We start from the raw sequence: 20,627 nt of genomic DNA, 5'->3' as shown, positions 1-20,627 counted from the left end.
GTCTGTAGAATTTCCCTTCATTACTGAAGTAATTATGGTGTAAAATATAGTTTATACTTTCTAGTATAAATTCGCATTGTCTTTCTGGGATCTCTCCATCTCTCTCTAGGTAAAATTTGACAGCTTTCAATCCTTCCTCATGAGGAATACTTGTGTATAATGCAGTAACATCACAAGTTGCCAGGATGTAGTTATCTTCCCAGCTTATGTCCTCGAGTAGATTGATTATCTGAGTGGAATCCCTTATGTATGATGGGCGTTCTCTGACAAACTTCTGGAGATGTCTGTCCACATACTCCGACAGATTGCTGCTTAAAGACCCGGGGGTCTTCCCGGGGGGTTGTTCAGACTTTTATGAATTTTGGGGAGGTGATATATTATCGGTGTCTTCGGAAATGGTACATTTATATAGTTGTACATTCTGAATGAAAAAGAGTACAACTATATAAATGTACCATTTCCGAAGACACCGATAATATATCACCTCCCCAAAATTCATAAAAGTCTGAACAACCCCCCGGGAAGACCAATAATCTCAGGGATAGGGTCTTTAAGCAGCAATCTGTTGGAGTATGTGGACAGACATCTCCAGAAGTTTGTCAGAGAACGCCCATCATACATAAGGGATTCCACTCAGATAATCAATCTACTCGAGGACATAAGCTGGGAAGATAACTACATCCTGGCAACTTGTGATGTTACTGCATTATACACAAGTATTCCTCATGAGGAAGGATTGAAAGCTGTCAAATTTTACCTAGAGAGAGATGGAGAGATCCCAGAAAGACAATGCGAATTTATACTAGAAAGTATAAACTATATTTTACACCATAATTACTTCAGTAATGAAGGGAAATTCTACAGACAGATATGTGGGACGGCGATGGGGACCAGGTTCGCGCCTAGCTATGCCAACCTCTATATGGCCAAATGGGAAGAAATATTCTGGGAGTCATGTCCTGCAGGCGCGGATCTGGTCCTCTATCGCCGCTATATCGATGACATCATACTTGTTTGGAGAGGAACACAAGAAGATCTAGAATATACCTTCAAAGTGATGAACCAAAATGAAGTGAATCTCCACTTTACATATGAACACAGTCAAAAATCTCTTACTTATCTTGATTTGAAAATAGAAATAAAGAACAATACCATTGAAACATCAACTCATTTCAAACAGGTGGACAGTAACAACTATGTCCACCAAACCAGTTGCCACCACAGAAATTGGAAAGCAAATATCCCAAAGGGACAACTTCTACGGATGAAGAAAAATTGCTCAGATCCACAAAAATGGGAGGAACAAGCCCAGTTAATCAAAGCTAAATTTATCGAGAGAGGTTACGACGAACACCTATTGGATCAGAAGATAGAAGATGTCCGAAGAATTGAAAGAAAGGAACTAACCAAATACAAAGATAAATCCAGTGGGAATAACAACAACGAGATCCTGGATGTACCACTAATAACGGAATACAGCGAAAACAGTCGTGTTATCGAAGACATCTTTAGGAAGCATTGGAACATATTGAAGGATGATGACATCCTAGGAGAGAAACTACCTCAACGACCAAAGTTTGTGTACAGAAGGACCAATAACCTGAAAAACAAACTAGCCCCAAGTATCAAAAAGGTCAAACAATCTGGAATAAAAGATACATTTGGGAAAATAATAAAAGGTTTTTTTCCCTGTCACACATGCAAGGCATGCAAATGTGGCAAAAAATCCACAATGTTCCAATCACACAATAATAAAGAAAAATACAAGATCAAAGACCTAATAAGGTGTCAAGATAAGGACGTTGTGTACCTTCTCCAATGCCCGTGCGGTCTCCAATATGTGGGACAAACGTCCAGACCACTGAGGGACAGGATACGCGAACATCTGCTGTGTATCGAAAAACTCAATAAAGAGACCGCATTGTACAAACATTTCTCAGAAAAACATCAAGGAAACATCAAAACATTGACATATATGGGAATACAAAAAGTACCAAGGAATTGGAGAGGAGGCAACCAGGAGAAAAAACTACTCACTGAAGAGTCAAAATGGATATTTCGCCTTGACTCTCTCTATCCAAGAGGTTTGAATAATAAAGAGGACCTGTCTCATCTACTGAACCTGAACTAAGGACTGGCTTAGAATAAATAAGGCTGCGGAAGAGTACTAGAGCAAACCTAGGGGATCAAAGCGACCCTCCAGAGATTATATTTCAGGAAGACAAGATCATCCTGGGAAACTCTTATACATACAACAGTCCCCATCCTCCCCTTTTCCTATATCTAAGTAAGAGAATTTGACTACTCTGAGAAAACACTTCATCATAAGAAGAAAAGCATCAGAATTTTTTCCTCTAAAAGAGTCAAAGTTATAGACAGGAAATTTATGAATAACGTCAGAAATATCCCACATTAATCTGGAGAAAATGAAAGTACAGATGAACAAACATCAGAATTTATGTGTAACACCTCTCCCTTTGTATATCATCTCTAACCTATCTCTCACACTGTCTATCTAGCCCCAAAACGATTGGACTAGTTAAATATACCAGATTGCTAACATAAATATTGGATCATCAAAAAGATTTGATTACCCTAGGAAACATTTAATTATCCCAATTTATTGTATGAATACTAACCATCACATGAATATTAACCATCACACTTATATATGAGGACACTTAAAAATTCTTATATGTAAAATACCTTAGATGTTAAAAAACTTTATTTATATAAAAAATTCTATTGTGTAGAAAACTCTATTGAATATATCAGCTTTAATGAATGGGATTTATGTTCAAAAACACCCCCACTGATTCCTTTGAAAATGAAAAAGAAAAAAAGAAATAACATAGAAATGACCAGACATGGGTGTTTTAATACCATAACCAAGTGGCCCCTACGTTCAGCCCTCCAACATCCAATAAAGGGGGACAAACGTATTTTGATTGCAAAATCCACTAACACAACATGAGAACTCATAAACAAAGGACAGAACATTTAGTTTATTAGAGAAGAACCATTAACCCAGTCCTCTGAAAAATTTACCGTTAAATTGGATAATCAGAAAGAAGCTTTAAAAACAGTAATTAGCGATATCCAAAAAAACCTAATGAGAAGATTTATGATACTTAATCCTTTTTTAAAACAGATTTTTGATTCTGAAAAAGAATAAAAACAAATGACAAAGCACGGGTTTATTGAAATAATTTTGAAAAAGAAACATTAAAACCTCATACATCACAAATCTGTCAGTGCACCTTTTAATCATGTTAATATAACAGCAAAACATTGTAGCAGCACAAAATGCTAAAAATGTACAATGTATAAAGTATGTTTGTATTTTGTTATAATATTTTTTATTTTTATTACGTTGGATGTCTAACACAGTTTTTTATCATTTCGTATCAACCGGACCGCACAATGAAATACAACCTATTCGTAATTAACATCACACTGAGAATAGCATAGAAATCACCTTCATAACTATCAACAAACTAGGAATACGAATAAATAAATGAATGGATATAACACACACCCCCTTATGTAATAGGCTGTTAGTGTCCACCTACAAAACCGAGGCTAATAACCAATAGCAATAGGTTTAGAGAATACGCCCCACATCTGACCAATCAGATCACAAGAAAATCGGGAGTGAGAACGAAAGACAAAATGCCCTAAACTATACATGCCTAAGACACAAGCTCCTAATTTTACTTTGAATAGCAACAGATAAGTCTTTTACAAAACGATAATAATCAATTATCGCCACCCGAAACCGGAAGTGGTAAACTCCACTTCCGGTAGTACGAAAAAACGAAAAATTAGCAATTGAATAGGGTATAAAAAGACCCAAAGAAGTAGATAAAACCAGTCTTGATAAAGGTCAATGCATGACCGAAACGCGTCGACTTGTAAGTGATACTCTGATAGGGATCTATTGTGAAAAACGTCTGCACTATTATTGTTCTTGTTTTTTAACAGAAAGGATCAATATTGCAGAAAACTGAACTGACCGATTGGGTCATCACTTAAGAGTCCTATTGCACCTCACATTGGGAGAAATAACACTGGGAGAAAAACCACTGCATCCCATTTGGGACATACAAGTACAATTTTTTCATTCTGACACTTTCCATGGCTGTATGACTGTTCACATTTTTTCAGGATACTTCTTCCATTTTTTTAATTCAATCATTTTTATTTTTATTTTTATTTTTATTTTTTGCTGTTTTTCTTGGAGTTTCCCATCATGTTATAACACCTGATTTCACCTTTATGTTTGATTAACATCACACATCTTTTAAAGATTGCATATTGTGTAAAAGATTGTGAGTTTTACACTGTTCTTTTTTCAACATTTGTTTACACTATTCTTTCACCATCATTTGTTTGGATGTATTTTCTTCCACACTTGATTTGAACACTCAGTTTGCAGACACACGTAAGACAATATTAATTTATTCTCTTCTTGGCACCGTCACTTATATTTAAATTGAAGACAGCCACCCCAGCCAAATTAAACTTTAATACCCATCAGCAGATACATTGATTGTACCAAATTATTCTTTATTGGAATACTACGTATCACATTGCTAGACAGTCCACAAGACTGTTCAAGTCAAGCATTGTATATTCATTTTTATATTTGGTTTTAACTTATTGTAAAATCTTGGATCCTCGATTATATTTTATTGTGTTTAAGGTATATTTTTATATTTTTAATGTATTGAATAAATGATATATTACTCTTAACCTAGACCCGGCCTTTGTCCTTTGGCGCTTTAATAACCCTCTTTCTGATTACATGGTGTTCCAAAAGGCTAACAAAATTTCATGTGTTTCGAGTTTCTGGTTTTTAGATAGTGATATCTCTCTAAGATGAGTAGGTCATCAACTTGTGTGTGCTATTCGCGTATGGTTGGAATGTTTTGAGACTTCCATTTTCTGGGGATGAGTTTTTTTAGCTCCCGTGAGCATTATCAATAAAAGTGCTAGTTTAGACTCAACTTTTATTTTGGGTAGGGAGTAGAAAAGGACAGTTTCGGGTGTGCTGAGTATGACCGCACCTAGAAATTTTGACATAATCTCTAGAGCCGATTTCCAGAAGTTTCTCAATTGTGGGCAGGACCACCAGGTGTGGAGAAGGGTTACCTCTTCCCCACAGCCTCTCCAACACTTTGAGTTTGCAGAGGGGTATATTTTACGGAGTCTCACCGGGGTTAGGTACCATCTGCAAAGCAGTTTGAGTTGTGTCTCTTTGACATTGGTTGAGACTGAAGAATTTTTTGTTAAAGCAAATGCTTTTAGCCATGTACAAGAATCATTGTCTATGTTGAACTCTCTACTCCAAGTGGTTGCATAGTATGGCAGTGTTGAAGATTCCGGTATCAGGATGATCTTATATAATGTAGAGATTAAATATTGTGGGAGAGCATCCATAAGACATAGTTTCTTGTACGGTGTTGGGTCTTTGCTCAAGTCCATTTTATTTTTATGATGTATAATATAGTATTTAAGTTGATTATAATGAAGCCAGGAGGAAAATATTTTGTTATGACATGCCTGAAGTTGGGCCTGTGTTTTTATATTACCATTTACAATGTTGCCTACTAAGGATCCCTCTTTAAGGGAGTAGGTTTTTTCAATGCGAGTGCCTAAATGGTGATAAGGAAGATGAATGTTCTCAATGATAGGAAGTAGAGGGGAATGTTTTGAAGATATGTGTGTGCTTGTTGAGATTGTTTTGTCCCAATCAGTTAGCACATCTGCAGATAAAGGGTATTTGTTTATAACTTTGGGTCTGTGTTGGGGAGATGTCCAAGCTAATGCACCTACGTTATTTAATTTGAATATTTGCCTGTCTAAGTTTACCCATGCTTTATGATTATTGATATGAGACCATTCAACAATATGTTGGAGATGTATTGCACTTCTATAGACTGTCAAGTTTGGGATGCCCAAACCTCCTTTATCTTGCGAAAGATACATAGATCTTCTTGGAACTCTCAGTCTTATGTTTGCCCAGATAAATTGTTCTAAAAATTGTTCTAAATGGTGTAAATAGCCAGTCGGGAGTGCTATTGGTACTGTTTGAAGGATATAGAGTATGCAGGGAAGACTATTCATCTTGATGACCCCTATACAGCCTAACCAGGACAATGGTTTGTTCTTCCACAATGAAAGATCTCTGATAATGTCATTTTTGATGGTGGTGTGATTGTGTTGGAAAAGGTCTTGGTGAGAGGAAGTAAGGTTTATACCTAAGTATTTAAGTTTTTTGTTTGTTATTGGTATATTGAAGGTATTATGTAAATTTTGGATGTGATGTGGTGGAGTGCTTATATTAAGATGTTCTGATTTGCTTAAAATAAGGAGAAAGTTTGAAACAGTGCCATATATTTTTAATTCTATTAAGAGTTCAGGTAATGAGTTCTCAACATTTGTTAATGTATATAGAATGTCGGCTGCATAGAGTGCTTGTTTGTATTCGGTATCTCCCACTTGCAATACAATTGTTTTGTCATTACTCCTTACTTTTTGGGCCAGGACCTCTATTGACAGGGCAAACAGTAGAAGGGAAAGGGGACATCCCTGTCTAGTGCCGTTGTTTATCAGGAAGGGTTCAGATAATAAAGTTGTTCACCCTAAACCTCGCATTTGGGTTTGAGTACAGTGTGAAGGTCATGTTTAGGAAGGGTTCAGAAAAGCCCATAATCTCCATCGTCTGATGCAGGAAGAGCCAATCCACTCTATCAAAGGCCTGTTTTGCATCGGTCGACAGCAATACCATAGGGATACCTTCAGTCTTTGCATGAGATATCAATTGAATAACTTTTTTGGTATTGTCCCTGGCTTACCTGCCAGGAATAAAACCCACTTGATCTAGTGAGCTTAGACTGGGGAGATACTTATTAAGGTGTTTAGCAAGAATTTTAGCTAATATATTCATATCAGAGTTCAGGAGGGAAATAGGTCTAAAGTTCTCAGGTCTGTTGGCCGGTTTACCCGGTTTAGGGATTACCATTATATGGGCTTCTAATAGATTCTTTGATAGTGTTGGGTCCTCTCTCAAGCCATTGAATACATTTAACATTAAAGGGGATAGTTCTTTGAATTTTTTATAATAACCTGGTGTGAATCCATCTGGGCCTGGGCTTTTTCCATATGGTATATCCTTGATAGCTTGATGCAATTCCTCAATAGATATCGGGGATTCAAGCAACTCAATCGCCTCCTTGTCTAATTTTGGTAAATCTAATCCTTGTAGGTAGTTATCTATTTGTATTATTTTTTGTGTGGGTGTGTATAGTTCTGTTGGTTTTGTTGAGTCATTTGTTATGTTATATAGTGTGTTATAGTAGGTATGAAAAGCCTCTGCTATTTTTGTCTTTCTTTTAATTTGCTGACTCTCTTACGTATTGATAGAATGTATATATGTGCTCAACTGTTTTCTAGGCAGAGATTTTTCTAGAACTTTCCCTGGTTTATTACTTTCTTTGTAGTAGTATTATTTTAATTGTTGGGGTTTGCATTGCTATACGTCTGTTAAATGTTGTTTCAGCTCTAATCTTGCATTTGTTAACAATGTTAAAGCGTTATAATCTGATGGGTCTATTTTATGTTTTACTTCTAGGGAACTTACTTTGTGTAGGAGGTTGGAATGCTTTTCTCTATATTGTTTCATGAGTCTAGCTTGATGTTTGATTAATTTTGCAGCGTAACACGCTTTTATAGCCTCCCAAACGTTGTATTGAAGTTGAAGTATCCTATCAAAGTTTTTTAATCTATGGAGATTGTAACATTATTTATTAATGAGTCATCTAAACTACAAATTTTGGTTGTAACTGGTATATCGGGCTATAGAATAGAGCAAGTGACTGGATCATTGTCAGACCAAGTTTTAGACCCTATTTCACAATTGTTAGTGATTGACAGCCCAGAAGAATCTGTAAAAATGTAGTAAATTATTGAATAGCTGTTATGTGGGGCAGAGTAAAATGTGTAGTCTTTATCTAATGGGTGAGTGGTTCTCCACATGTCATGGAGTGTTAATTTAGTGAGAGTAGATTTGGTTGTTTTCAAGGTTGAGGTGGGAGCACTTGCTATACCTCTGGAAGAGTCCAGAGAGTGATCTAATGCAAGATTGAAGTCTCGTGCTAGATAAACTATGTCTTTAGCCTGGTCTAAAAGAAGGTTGGCTACCTTTTAAAAAAATGAGTGTTGGGCTTGATTAGGAGCGTATACTGATACCAGGGTGACATGATGGCCATAAAGTAAGCCTACTAAAAGTAGGTATCTTCCTTCTGGATCTTTTTCAGTGTGAGTCGTTTGGAGAGGAATAGATTTATGCCGTAAAATACCCACCCCACATTTCTTATGTGGGCCAGAAGCAAAAAAGGCTGTAGGGTATTGGGAGTTATGCCATTTGGGTTCTCTACCTTTTTGGTAGTGTGTCTCCTGCAGCAACAGGCCATGGGTATTTAATTTGTTCAGTTCTCGGAATGCTATCAACCTTTTACCTGGGTTATTCAACCCTTTAGCATTAATAGTTGTTAGATTTAGAGAATTATTCTGTAACCTACTATGTTTAGAGCACATGATGAGAAAAAAAAGGGGGAGGAAAGGAAGTAGAGGAGTGTAAAAGGGGGGTTTAGAGGAGAGAAAAAGAAGAAGCAATTAGGTTATAATCCTTATACAAGAGTTTTGATTTGTAATTAAAAAACAATTAAATATTAACAAAAATTACAATCAGTAGAACAGTAAATAATTAAACTAAGTAGTTGAAGTTTAAATGGAGGGAAGTATCCTCATATCTAGTGTCTTTACTTGGTGTTCCATGCCTGCCAGGGTGACTAAAATTGGAAACCCTGTGTGGTATAGTTAGGCATAATGGGAAGAGGGAAATGTTGAGTGATCAGGGATGTTGCAAAGGAAAAGTCCTTTGTAGGGACTTTTAATATTAAGTAAGTGTATGCAAATTCTTGGACTTATTATATGATTGGTGTACACCAGTGTTAAGCTAATGCTTTCGAAATTTGAGGTCATGGTGAGAGGTATTGCAACATGTTAGTGAATGTATTTTCAAGGAGTTTGTGTTGAAGTGGTATGTTATTTATAGTGGTGGCAACTAGACAGTTTCAGATACTCATTGCATTCTCAGGTTATTCCTCCGACGATTGTCAAGATCTTTTATTCTTTCATGGAGAAATTTTAATTTGTCAACTTGATTCTGGAGTTCAGTAGACGTATGTTGAAGGGTTGCCATATTGGCTTCTTGGGTGCTTTCTATCTTTGATACTCTTGTGTCAAGTGCGCTATGGTCTTTGTGTAGGTCTCCAAAGTGGTAGCGCATTTCTTGTAGTATATTATTAATGTCCTCTTTTGATGAGAGATGTTTTAAATCTTCCTTGGTTACATACTGTTGCATTGGGGGTTCCATGTTTTGCACCTGTGCTGATGTATTATTTGTACTGCTCATTGGTTCTTTGTTGTAGGATTCAGGTTGTAGTTCAACCGGCTTTAGGTAGTGCTTTATTAGTTTAGATGATTCATTTTTTTCTATCTTGTTTTGTTTTTTATTAGGCATCACACTTCCTTTTCATATATATAGATAACAATAACCAGCAATTTATTTTATGTTAAATCAATTTACTTTCTGATAGTAACTTGTTATATTCGCAGCATGGAGCTGACAGGATATGTGTTCCTTGCTCAGCTGTCCCCCTATGTGGTAAGGGTGGTCAAGCTGCTTGTTATAGGCTTCTGTATTTAGTCTTTAACTCTGTGTTTTCAATGGATTTTAATATCTATGGTTTTAACAGTCTAAACCATCCAGTGTTTGTATTTAGCAGGTTAATAGGGATAATATTTGTTGCCTGGAAGATTAGTGTCTTGTATTACTGTTGCTATCCTTTTACTCAGTTCACTTTACTATGAATCTGCTTGAAGTGCTATGACTTTATGGAGACAAATAAGGTTATGTTACAAACCTTCCTTTTTACCTACATAGTATGTATTTATGTTGCAAACTGCGTTCCTCTATTCTACCAAGGCTATGAGATAATAAATATAAGCTTGTCTATCTATTATACGCTGTCCAGTCCAGTATATAATAAATGTAGCGTGTGCTACTTAGTTCTCAAGTCTATTCTTGACAGCTTTGTTGCATGAGCTTTACTGGCTTTTTATTTACTTATGTTTGGCTGGGACGGACTAACCTGTATTTGGGCTTTGACGGAATTGAGGCTTTTTCTCAAAGCTCCATGTTCTTACTAAGGCAAAGCTGTGCTTGATATTCCCTTGAAGATTGTGTCAGTAATGGCGTGTACACTTATTGAATACCTACGGACTTCTTAGTGCTTAGTACTTTGATGTTCTGAGCAATGCTGTGCGTCGCAGTCAGGAGCCGGAACTACTTTCATGGGGCCCTTTTGAATGATCTTGCTGTTGGGAGCTTTTTATCAGTTTTAGCCTACCCGATAAGTGAGTAGTTGGGAGTCCGCTAGCCTCTGTGTGCTCTTCTGTCTATGACCATCTCTTCATCCGATATCAGGGCAGCTCTGTAAGGCGGGATCCGCAAGTAGGCCAAGATGGCGCTGATGCTTCTCCGTGGTGTGCAGCAATCTCCAAAAGGTTCCTCTGGGCTCAGGGTCCTCTCAAAAGCAACTTCAGTGGTGGTACTTCCATTTACAGGGTGTAGGTATTCTTCTATGCTCCAGGGTAGGTGAGTATGGAGACAGTGTTTTGCTTTGCGGACGGATGGTTGGGTCCGGTATCTGAAGATCTTCTATAATATGTAGCTATTATAAGAAGTGGAGACCTAGTAGAGGTGTTAGCCAAGTTATTTTGGTCCCATTGTAAGGTAGAAAAAGGAGGTTTATGCCTATAAAAGAGCTTTTAGACACTCATGGCGATGATGAGCCCTTCTACTCTGTGGCCATCATCAAGTGCGGCCAGACTCCCGCCAGAACTTTTTTTAATGTTAACATTTTTCTGTACTCTTGATCCTAGTGTTCATAAATCATGTACATTTTTTGTTTAGTAAAAAGTTGAAAGCAACGTTCAGATCACACTTTTTAACACAAATTTAAAACAAATATCTAAATGCTTACTTTTGATTAAATGAAGTGTTTGGAGATTTAAACATACTCATTATAAAATTAAGAAACATTGCATAACATTATTAATTGCATGTTTTCCATTTATTAAAGGGACAATAAACTTAAATTATGACTGTAATGCTTTATGCATATACAGGTGAGGGCTTAGTGATAATAATTTAAAGTTATTTTTGACATCCCCACAACTTCCTGTTTGTAATCACTGCCATCGACCCTGTGATTAGTATGGCATATGATTGGCTTTATTATTCACCTGTTCTTTTCTGGACAAATAAAATATTGAGAATTGGGGGTTGCTGCATATAAGTTTACTGTTATTTTAGCCACCCTCTTTATATGACAACAATGCTTTTAATGGATAACAGAACAATCTAAGATTTACTTACCCTTTAATATTACTGGTTAAGTGAAAAGAAATAGAAAACCCCATAATTTAAATAATCAGACAGACATTTTCCGTACTGAATTAATGTTCTGCATTGTTTTCTATTTTTTTGTTTCTACAAAGTTCACTGAAAACTCTTGTAAAAACCTAATTGAAAATCTTCATGTTTGTTTCTTATAGACTTTAATTATTATTATTATTTATTTTTTGCAACTAGCTATAATTTACGTTTATATAATTTTCTAATACATTTTTTTTACTAATCCATTTAACTGCTTTTTTTTATTAATTGGAATAACTTTGAAATGAATCTAAAACAAACAAACAAACAAAAAACACCCTAGTTGCTAATCCTGCTATATGATGTTTTTATGTACAAATTCAATCATTTTGGAATGAGTCCCATGTATAATTGATAATGTACTCTTTTTCTACAAATATCCATTTCTGGGAACCTTCTCACTAAGCTCAACCTCAGAACTTTGAAAGTAAATTAAATTGCACTGCTATTTATATCTATATTGAGAAAGTAGTTCTCCAGTCTATGAATAATAAAGCATTGGAACAATATTAAGCAGTATAAAGAATGTACCGTCCTGCAGGGAGACCTTTGAGTCAACTATGCTTCTTATATAAACATCTTTCATTTCAGATCTAATATATTCTTTCTTAAATACTTGTCTTGTGGTTATGTCTGCATGTTGGCATGGGATTTTATACATAAATTCTTCTAATTGAGTTTGGTACGCCATTTACAAGCTTGCTTAATTGGACAAAACCTTGGTTACAGCAATTTGATATAACAGATATAAGAAAAATGACTTTGTACCCTAGTCTAGTGGCCTATCTTGCTGGGTGATGACTAGATACAAAATAGTATCAATCAATGCCAAGCTTGTCAGGGGTTCAGGGTACAATTAGACAGTGATATCACTTATAAGGTTGAAGGATAGTGATCAAGAATTAAAGGTTAATAGACTTCTCTCAGTCATTTCTATGACTATAACATTTCCCTGTACTTAGAAGTAAGATCCAGTTTGAAAATAATAACTATAAAACAAATATGAGTTAATATCTGAGTGCAAATTAAATTGAACTAATACAGTTTATTTGACGGCTTTGTTTAAAATGATAATGGCATAAAAATGATAAATATTATTTTTTTCTACAATTTTTTTTCAATATTCATCAACATACATATACTGTTATTTATATTTGTAAAACACGAAACAGTGGGAATAATTCACTTAAAAGGTATTGCTAGCCTCTCAAGCTTTTGTTTCTAGTGTAATTTACAGATATTGCCACCCTCTCCAGATCCATTGGGGTTTCAGCTTCACAAGTTGCTGATTCTTTAAAACTCAGTCATCTCTCCATTGTTTAGCGAATCAGTTCCAAAAATAACATAACAACTGGTGAACCTGAAGAGGCTGGTGAGAGGTTGGAAGGGCCTATTAGTAAGTTTAACATTCTTTTTTTGGATCTACAAAAAAAGAATAATTCACTTAAAAGGTATTGCTAGCCTCTCAAGCTTTTGTTTCTAGTGTAATTCACAGATATTGCCAGCCTCTCCAGATCCATTGGGGTTTCAGCTTCACAAGTTGCTGATTCTTTAAAACTCAGTCATCTCTCCATTGTTTAGCGAATCAGTTCCAAAAATAACATAACAACTGGTGAACCTGAAGAGGCTGGTGAGAGGTTGGAAGGGCCTATTAGTAAGGAACTTGAACCCCCATTTTTTCTTTCACTATTCGGATAAAGCAAACAATTTTTTTATAACTTTCCAATGAGTATTTTTTATTTTGCTTTGACAAATCATGGACACATATATAGATGACCTTTTACACTGAAGAAGCAATCACTTTGTAGCATGTTCCAGTCATACAACACTCTCAGAGGATAATTACAGTAAAGTGAGCAAATAAATATCATAGGTATGTTACAGAGTATTTTGTGACCACCTCTAAATTGAATATATCATTATGGGGACCTTTTAAATGACATGTTTCTTTAATGGACCACTAAACACAGATGGATTGTAAAATAAAAAAATAAAAAAATAATAAAAAGATAATGAGAAAGCACTTAGCTTGAATTACAAATGAGAAGTGGATTTTTTCTGTACAATGTCAAATTAAAGTTACATTTTCCAGATTAATGCATCATGTGACAGCCATCAGCCAATCACAACATGCATATTCGTATAGCCTGTGAATCTCGCATATGCTCAGAAGGAGCGGGTGCCTCAGAAAGTGTGCTTATCAAAAGATTGTGCATGTTTACACAATGGAAGGGAATTAGAAAGGTTTTTAAAATTCTGCACTCTATCTGAATTAATGAAAATATAATTTTGACTTGACTGTCCCTTTAAGTCTCTTTATTTACTCTAATATAAGTAAATACATTTTTTTTTTGCGCTCAGAGACGAAAATATTTCTCAAGGACAACAAGATTAATAGATGTTTAATGTGTATATGCATTTTATCCTTATTTCATTTTTTCCTGTTGTCAATTTTTAGACTTAATAACCTTTGTTGCAGTGAGTCATAAAACACAAATCAAAACTCATTCAGCACAGAACGCAAAGCTCTGGTTGAAAGATTCATAATTATGCATCTGATAAAACAATTAAATAGAGGTTTTTTTTGTAATCCCACTTGTTATAATTAATTTCTAAATAATGGTAGCTCTCTGTAAGTCAAGGGACATTAAATTTAAAAATAGATCCAGAAATAGTTCATCATGCATAGAAAAAACTAGACATACACAGACAAAAACAATTGTTTGTATTAGTTGTTTGTCATGAAAAATAAAGTTTCATTTGATATTTTCTCATTGGGCTTGTGAGGAATTTGTTTGTTAACCCCATTCCTGCCGGGGGCAAATGTTTAACATCTGAACTTTGTAAATATATGCTTGAAAAAGGAAATTACGCGATCGTCGATGAAATTACGGGATTTCAAGGCCGGGAATAGATCATGGGGGACTGCCTATGCTTCTAGGGACGCCCTCCCAGTCTGATTTTGTATTCCTGGAAAGGAGGAGGCTGCAGGATTCCAAATAAGGTAGGATGTTCCATGCCATCCTAATGGCATTAAAGCCCAGTGCTGTTAGGATGGCATAGAACGTCCTAACAGCATGGAGTAATTAAAACGTCTACTTTAAAAAAAAAAAAGATAGATAATCTCTTTATTACCCATTCCACAGTCTTGCATACCCAACACAATTATATTAATATACTTTTTACCTCTGTAATTACCTTGTAGCTAAGCCTCTGCAGACTGCCCCCTGTCTCAGTGCTTTTTACAATCCTGTATTTTAGCTAATCCGTATTGGTTCTTGTACAACTATTGGAGCACAATGTTATCTATATGGCAAACATGAACTAGCACTATCTGGAGTGATCACAATGTTTTCTATATGGCACTGTTGTGCAAGATTTAAAAACTACTGAGGTAAGGTGCAGCTTGCTGGAGCTTAGAAATAGGGTTTAAAACATATTAATATAACAATGTTGGTTATGCAAAGTGGGAGAATGGGTAGTAAAGGCGTAATGTATTGTTTTAAACAATAAAGAAAATCAAGTAGACTGTCCCTTTAATATGAATCCATGTATCTTATGTATCCTATGGGGAACATTTTGAGGGCATCAGAGGAGCAGTTGGACAGCAGCTTAACCTTAAATAAAGTTAAAGTAGTAGCTAATGCTACTGCTACAAGCCAGCAGCGCCAGCACAACAATCATTCTTTTTTTTTAGAATAATTTTTATTTTGTATTTTTTAATGGGGTCAGGAAACAATTAACTGATATAGACATGCATGGATTGCAATTGAAAAGTCTTAATTGGGAGCAGTTCTCGCCTTAAGATTAACGGCTTTTACTAGGTATGTGCAAATTTTTGTTTTCAGCATTCGTTTAGTTAAATGAATGTAAAAAATGGCAGCGGTATGCAGCATTCAGCTATTTTTTGCACCAGATTTATTAGAGAAAGATTATCACCTAGCATTAATGAGGGAAGTAGGCAGGTTTGCTGTGTACCTGACCATGTTTAGTTAGTTTTCCAATAAGAAAATAGTTTTTTTGTTTTTTTTATTGCTCTGGTTTTGTTTGAAATTAAAGGGAAAGCTTTAACTGAATGCAATAACTCAGTGCTGTGTTTATTTAAAGTGCACCACCAGTGGTAAACAATAAAAACCCTACATGGTCATGGACCCCAGTCTGTGGAAGTGATCTTATTGTGTTGTTTGCTCACTGTTTTAAGGGAACACACACACGAACACATTATTAATCATGTAAAGGGCCACATTGTTACAAGGACAACTAGTTTATTGTTTTGGATGAATATAACAAGAATGGATTTTTTTTAAAACATTCAAATTCATGTGTTCAGTAAAAACTATTGACTGCAGTTTTATTTCAGTTATCATCACTTGCTTTTCTCCCCTCCTTTTTATAGAGGATACCCTCATTTCCACCCGGCTCAATTCATGAAACACTCAGTGATTCCTCTCCTCTCATAGCCCACCCCCAAAATACTGGTGGGCTTCTGGGAAGTGCCCCCTAATAATGCCACTGTTTTTGTATGATATAGTTATTTATAGCTGTCCCTAAATAGCCACAATAGAGAGGATAAAATAAACATAGTTAAAGGGACACTGAAGTCAAAATAAACTTTTATGATTCATACAGATCATGCAGTTTTAAAACACTTTCCAATTTACTTCTATTATCAAATTTTGCACAGTCTTTTTATATTTACACTTTCTGGGGAACTTGATCCTACTGAGCATGTGCACAAACTCACAGGGTATACATATACTGGTCTGTGATTGGCTGATATATTTCCTAATTTATAAAATGTCCTAATGCTTTATAAATCTACCAAAATTCATAATGGATAATTAAGAAACACCTAAAATATATAGAAAAAACAATAATTATTTTAAACTATTTAAATATAGAAAATATTTATAAAACCTTATGAAACATTTAGGGGCTGATTTAACATTGTGCAAGCGGACATGATCCGATATTGCGGATCATGTCCGCTGCACATTGATAAATGCTGACAGCATACGCTCTCAACATTTATCATTGCACCAGCAGTTCTTGTGAACTGCTGGTGCAATGCTGCCCCCTGCAGATTTGTGGCCAATCAGCCACCAACAGGGGGTGTCAATCAACCCGATCGTATTCGATCGGGTTCATTTCCGGCGATGTCTGTCTGCCGCCTCAGAGCAGGCGGACAGGTTATGGAGCAGCAGAAACACAGAGCTTGATAAATTTGCCCCTTAGTCTCATCTCATGCTGAGTAAATATATAATATTTAAAGGGCCATTATACACTCATTTTTTCTTTGCATATATGTTTTGTAGATGATCTATTTATATAGCCCATAAAGTTTTATATTAAAAAAATGTATAGTTTTGCTTATTTTTAAATAACATTGCTCTGATTTTCAGACTCCTAACCAAGCCCCAAAGTTTTACGTGAATACCGTCAGCTACCTTCTCCAGCTTGCTCCTGTTTGTGTAAAGGGTCTTTTCCAGTGGCGACTCTAGGAACAATATATAGGGGGGGCACATAAGATACCACAGTCAAAAATGGGGGGGCACTCATAATTTTCTCCACTAAATCATACCACTGAAAGCAGTAGATATTTTTCTGACAAATGTATTTTTTCTCATATTTTCCATTAGCATATGTATATTTAGAAATTAGCATATGAGCCAACCTAGGTTTAGTTTAATCTAAGAATACCAAGAGAAAAAATCACATTTGATGATAAAAGTAAATTGGAAAGTTGATTAAAATTACAAGTGCTATCTGAATAATGAAAGTTTAATTTTGACTAGACTGTCCCTTTAAGTTATGGCCAAAAGCACTCTTTCTTTATCTCTGTCTCCTACACATACACATATTCGCTCTCATGCACAAAAACATGCATTTGCTCTTCCTAACACAAACACATAGAAACACACTCTCTCACACACACAAACGCACAAATGTACTCTCTTACACAAGTACACAGAGATAAACTCTCTCACACATACGTACTCTCTCACACACAGTCACAGATACACACTGCCATACACAGAGATACTTTCACACACACATATACATACACATGCATACACACACACATATATATAGATATATATATATATATATATATACATACAGTATATATACTTACATACACATACATATAGTTACACACACACATACAGGTACACACACACACAGAAATGCATACACACACATATACTTATATACACAGTAACACACACACATATACTTATATACACAGTAACACACACACATATACTTACACACACACACACACACACACACACACACACACAGTTACACACACAAATACATACACACATATACAGGGAGTGCAGAATTATTAGGCAAGTTGTATTTTTGAGGATTATTTTATTATTGAACAACAACCATGTTCTCAATGAACCCAAAAAACTCATTAATATCAAAGCTGAATAGTTTTGGAAGTAGTTTTTAGTTTGTTTTTAGTTATAGCTATTTTAGGGGGATATCTGTGTGTGCAGGTGACTATTACTGTGCATAATTATTAGGCAACTTAACAAAAAACAAATATATACCCAATGATTTATTTTTACCAGTGAAACCAATATAACATCTCAACATTCACAAATATACATTTCTGACATTCAAAAACAAAACAAAAACAAATCAGTGACCAATATAGCCACCTTTCTTTGCAAGGACACTCAAAAGCCTGCCATCCATGGATTCTGTCAGTGTTTTGATCTGTTCACCATCAACATTGCGTGCAGCAGCAACCACAGCCTCCCAGACACTGTTCAGAGAGGTGTACTGTTTTCCCTCCTTGTAAATCTCACATTTGATGATGGACCACAGGTTCTCAATGGGGTTCAGATCAGGTGAACAAGGAGGCCATGGAGTACTTGGACGTGTGTGATGGAGCATTGTTCTGCATGAAAATCATGTTTTTCTGGAAGGATGCAGACTTCTTCCTGTACCACTGCTTGAAGAAGGTGTCTTCCAGAAACTGGCAGTAGGACTGGGAGTTGAGCTTGACTCCATCCTCAACCCGAAAAGGCCCCACAAGCTCATCTTTGATGATACCAGCCCAAACCAGTACTCCACATCCACCTTGCTGGCATCTGAGTCGGACTGGAGCTCTCTGCCCTTTACCAATCCAGCCATGGGCCCATCCATCTGGCCCATCAAGACTCACTCTCATTTCATCAGTCCATAAAACCTTAGAAAAATCAGTCTTGAGATATTTCTTGGCCCAGTCTTGACGTTTCAGATTGTGTGTCTTGTTCAGTGGTGGTCGTCTTTCAGCCTTTCTTACCTTGGCCATGTCTCTGAGTATTGCACACCTTGTGCTTTTGGGCACTCCAGTGATGTTGCAGCTCTGAAACATGGCCAAACTGGTGGCAAGTGGCATCTTGGCAGCTGCACGCTTGACTTTTCTCAGTTCATGGGCAGTTATTTTGCGCCTTGGTTTTTCCACACGCTTCTTGCGACCCTGTTGACTATTTTGAATGAAACGCTTGATTGTTCGATGATCACGCTTCAGAAGCTTTGCAATTTTAAGAGTGCTGCATCCCTCTGCAAGATATCTCACTATTTTTGACTTTTCTGAGCCTGTCAAGTCCTTCTTTTGACCCATTTTGCCAAAGGAAAGGAAGTTGCCTAATAATTATGCACACCTGATATAGGGTGTTGATGTCATTAGACCACACCCCTTCTCATTACAGAGATGCACATCACCTAATATGCTTAATTGGTAGTAGGCTTTCGAGCCTATACAGCTTGGAGTAAGACAACATGCATAAAGAGGATGATGTGGTCAAAATACTAATTTGCCTAATAATTCTGCACACAGTGTACTTATATACACAGTAACACACACACACACATAGAGTTACACACACACACATAGTTACACACACACAAATATACTTACATACACATACATACACAGTTACACACACATACTACATACATGCACAAACAGTTACACACACATTATACATACATACATACACAGTTACACACATACATACACACATATATACTTTAACATACACACACACACATACACACAGAAACACACATTATATTTACATACATACATACACAAATACATACATACACACAAATACATAAATACACACAAACATACAAACAATGGCAATATGGAGCATGAAATACACACATTCATATATTTTTCTTCTACTGCTACAGAGAGTGCATGCAACAAGCATTTTAGTAGAAATAACAATATATTTTTTATTTATTACTTGTAATGACATATGTCATTAAAAATCCCACAAGCTTGCAATCTGTATTAGTTCATACTAAGAGGTACAACTAATACTCTTACATTCTAGCTGCATGGCAAAAGAGATTCACTATTCTGATTCATTTCATTACTAGAAAAACATATCTGACCCAGAGTATTACACAACATAAAAAAACGTTTTTTTTTGCAATCACTAACCTTATATTTATGGGGGGGGGGGGGGGGTCAGAAAAGGTAGATTAATAAAGATCAGCACAAACAACTTCTAAGTGTTTCCAATTTTTCAGAGAATGTGCTGTAGTGACGCTGTGCAGGGAACAAGGCTGTGATGTCATTGCTCTTTAATGCAGGACTTCAGTGAATGCAAATAATCTGTGTTTCTGATGTGAGTTCTGCACTGGATGCTCAATGCATGATCTGTTAGGTCTCATGCAAAACAGGGCAAAGCAAAACTGAAGTGTTACCTCGGGGAGGTGTGACTTTTCCTGCCTGAACATTTTGTGCAGCGGAAAGCTCCTTAAAATTCTGTACTACTACAGTTAAAATAAAAACAAGTTAAAATAAAAACTCATCACATCTTCTCTTTTCTGTGCAGCCAGAGTCCAGACAGCCAGTGCCTGCTGGTGCTGCAGCTGCTCCTTCCCCCGCACTCTCTGCTCTGTAATCTTGCACACAGCGCCTCCTGCTGGCTGGCTCCTCCCTCTTCCTCTACAATCTCTGAACATGTGTTCTGTGAAGGAACATGAACTTGCTCACTGCTCAATCTGTAACTAGTCTGGAGGAGGAGCAAATAGT

The 20,627-nt window shown here is 36.2% G+C and overlaps 1 protein-coding gene across 1 annotated transcript in view; it reads left to right on the top strand.

Annotated features, from left to right (window-relative positions):
* Nucleotides 1-20,627, top strand: part of GRID1 (glutamate ionotropic receptor delta type subunit 1) — a 1,251,691-nt gene that overhangs the window by 509,109 nt on the left and 721,955 nt on the right. The gene's annotated exons all lie outside the window — the stretch shown is intronic.

This window comes from Bombina bombina, chromosome 9 (genome assembly GCF_027579735.1).
Source record: "Bombina bombina isolate aBomBom1 chromosome 9, aBomBom1.pri, whole genome shotgun sequence".
Lineage (NCBI taxonomy): Eukaryota > Metazoa > Chordata > Amphibia > Anura > Bombinatoridae > Bombina > Bombina bombina.
The sequence above is the reverse complement of the archived record's forward strand: the minus strand, read 5'-3'. Positions and strand labels throughout refer to the sequence as shown.